We start from the raw sequence: 3,525 nt of genomic DNA, 5'->3' as shown, positions 1-3,525 counted from the left end.
CATCTTGGGGTAGGGGAAGGGATGAGATGGGAAGGAGATTTGGAACTCAAAATCTTGTGGAAGTGAATGTTGAAAATTAAAATTAAATTAATTAATTTAAAAATAAAAAAATAAGAGCTATTCCACAATTGATAAATGGAAGGTTATGAATAGTTTTCAGAAGAAAAAAATCAAAGCTATCAAGAGTAATATTAAAAAAAATGCTCTAAATCACTATTGGTTAGAGAAATGCAAATTAAAACAATTCTGACCTACCACTTCACAACTAACAGATTGGAACACATGACAGAGAAGGAAAATGACAGCTGTTGAGGGAGATGAGGAAAAATAGGGACATTAGTGCATTATTGATGGACTGTGAACTGGTCCAACTATTCTGGAGAACAATTTTGGAGCTATGCTCAAAGGGCTATAAAATTGTGCATATCCTTTGACCGAGCAATACCACTATAGGTCTGTATCCCAAAGCAATCAAAGGAAAAGGAAAAGAACATATGTGTACAAAAATATTTATAGCAGCTCTTTTTGTGGTGGCAAAGAACTGGAAATTGAGGGGACGTCTTTTAATTGAGAAGGGCTGAATACATTGTGATATAATATATGATTGTGATGGAATGCTATTGAGTTATAAGAAATGACAAGCAAGATGGTTTCAGGAGAACCTTGGAAGACATGTAAACTAAGGCAAAGTGAAATGAGAACAAGTGGAAAGTTGCATATAGTAATAGCAATATTGTAACAATGAGCAGCTGCAAAAGACTTTCTAATCAATGAAAAATGCTATCCACCTCCAGAAAGAGAACTGATGAACTCTGAGTGCATATTGAAGTATGTTTTTTAACTTTATTTTTCTTGGGTTTTTTGTTAATGTGACTGATATGGAAATGTGTTTTAAATTACTTTTATGTGTAATTGATATTATGTTGTTCGGCTTTTCAATGGATGGGGGAGGGACTGGAAAGGAAGAGAATTTGGAACTCAAATTTTTTTTAATTGTAAATAATTAATTTTTAAAATATTGTCTTATCTGATTCTAACAATAACCCTGTATGATAAGTGTTGTTATTATCCTCATGTTATAACTGAGAAAACTGAAATAGGGATTAAACAATTTGCCGAAAGACACAGATACTAAGTGTCTGAAGCTGCATTTGAACTCGTCTTCTTGACTGCAGACCCAGCACTCTATTTACTATGCCACAAAGCTGACTCTAACAGCAGAATTATTCCATTTCACATCTATTTGTTATTCCCTTTCAGATGTGATCTGGAAATGACCTGCCCATGTTGGATGTTATACCACATTTTCTACTACCTATTTCCATTCCATCTTTTTTTTTTTAATTCCACAAGACAGCAACATTTATAATTTTTTGTCATTGCCTACATTGGGGTCTGCAAATGAATTCATTTTCTAACCCAATGTTGCCCTTGATTTCCTTGTCTCTGTGCTTGGAAAAGAGATTAAGTTCTGATGGAGACAGTTTCTGGGTTCTTTCGGCCTCTTCATTTTGGCAATTATTTTCTGATAAACTCCTCCAAGAAATGGTTATAATCAGAGGTGATATCTTTATTTCTATCCATTTTTCACTCTTCAGGGTCTACAGCAGTTTTAAATAGTCAACTTGCAGTTGTTATGATTATATGTTGTATCTTCTGTTAGATTCTAGAGTGACCCAAGTTCAGAGTCAGATAACTGTTAAAAAAAAAAATAAGATGCCTTGTACAGATAGCTATCCTTGTATGCCCCCAAACGCTCTATTTAAAAAGTGTCCAGACATTCCTTTGATGTGGATGATTTTTTACTGTGGAGATACAAGTCCTAGCTCTTGAGTGTTTGTGACAATGCAGAGAGGTGATTAAGTGCGCTGAGGGCAGAGCAGTAGCATTAATGTTTGTATTGAATGAGAGGAGAATTACCTGAGCACAGATATTCACAGCCAAGACTACAAGTAAGAGCTGAGTAACAGGAAAGGCTTCTGAGCACTGGCCTTCAACTCTGCTCTTATGCCTCCATGTGTCAGTGGGTGCTTTACTTCTTTTCTTTTTACTTTATCTTTTCTTCTAATTGTGTTTCAATTCCAACTTTGACTTCATCAGCCAACATCTGGACTGTGCATAGATAGCAGAGTCTGAAATCATCTTCAGTCTATTAACCAGACAATTCCTGCCTATTAACATATATTCAGTTTCATTATGGATGATGTCTGGTGTTCAACATGTTTGGTACTTTCTGTATCTGTTCTTGAAAACAATATTCATGATACACAACTACAAATCTCCTGAGAAATCCACAAGCCTTCAGTGTCTTTCATGTGTAAATATGGTCCATATTTGTCAACATTCTCTCATTCTCCCCTGTGTATCCCCCTTTGTGCTGAAACCACTGTGTATACAGGCATTTGTTAACTTGAGGGGGGTGAATTTTGACAAGTTTTTTTTTTTAACAGAATTCCTTTATGTCTTCATACTCTACAACAGATAATAGCATATAGGCCCCAATGATCTTTGTAGCGATCTGTTTGCTGACTCTCATGGTGAACACTGCAGGAAGGATGATCCAGCGTCCCATGAAATTATGCTTCATATTGCTTTGAGGCACATAATGAAACCAGCTCTGCCAATGACGAAAACTTATGATCCTCCTTCCATTTAGCTGCACCTTCTTTATGTTGTCTGATTTCATTTACAGCAAGAATGTCAATCTGCCCGTGCTTCATTTCCTCTAGCAGTATATCTAATCATTAATCAAGCAGCTCACATTAAGAATACCAACAGATAATTTCATGTTTGTAAATGGCCTAAAAACATTCACTGTCACTGTGGAGGCAGAAAGGAGCCCAAAAGCATCAAGGGCTATTTTATATTTTACTCTGTGCCATGGATCACAATGGCAAGATAACTTATCATCTATTGGTTAACCTCTTGGTAATGATTTTTTTTCCCCTGATAACTCCAAACCACTGCCACTCTCCCTTTTACCTGCCTTTTTATATGTTGTCTTCCTCCATTAGAATATAAGCTACTCGAAGGCAGGGACTGTATTGTTTATTTGTATTTGTATCCCCACTGATTATCATTCATTGATACATATTGTTGAGTCATTTCAGTCATGTCCAATTCTTTGTGACTCCATTTTGGAGTTTTCTTGACAAAGATACTGGAGTGGTTTGTCATGTCGTTTTCTAGATCATTTTACAGATGAGGTACTTAGGCAAGCGGGGTTAAGTGACTTGCCCAAGGTCACGCAGCTGGTAAGTGTCTGAGGCTGGATTGAACTCATGAAGATGAATCTTCCTGATTTCAAGCCCAGTTCTCTATCCACTGCATTACCTAGCTGTCCAGTGGGATATAATAAGTACTTAATAAATGTTCTAGCTAAGCTAGCAATCCTTAGCTAGTCTGTATCTCTGATGGGACATACAGACAACAACTGCTGACCCACATTTGAAGCCTTTCTAGTTTAGTGAGACCTTCTAGAGCTTGGGTCCCACTGGCAGTGGCTTTGAGAACCCAGGGTCATTT

The sequence above is a fragment of the Phascolarctos cinereus genome, unplaced genomic scaffold (assembly GCF_003287225.1).
Source record: "Phascolarctos cinereus isolate Bilbo 61053 unplaced genomic scaffold, phaCin_HiC Scaffold_4;HRSCAF=312, whole genome shotgun sequence".
Classification (NCBI taxonomy): Eukaryota; Metazoa; Chordata; class Mammalia; order Diprotodontia; family Phascolarctidae; genus Phascolarctos; species Phascolarctos cinereus.
The sequence above is the reverse complement of the archived record's forward strand: the minus strand, read 5'-3'. Positions refer to the sequence as shown.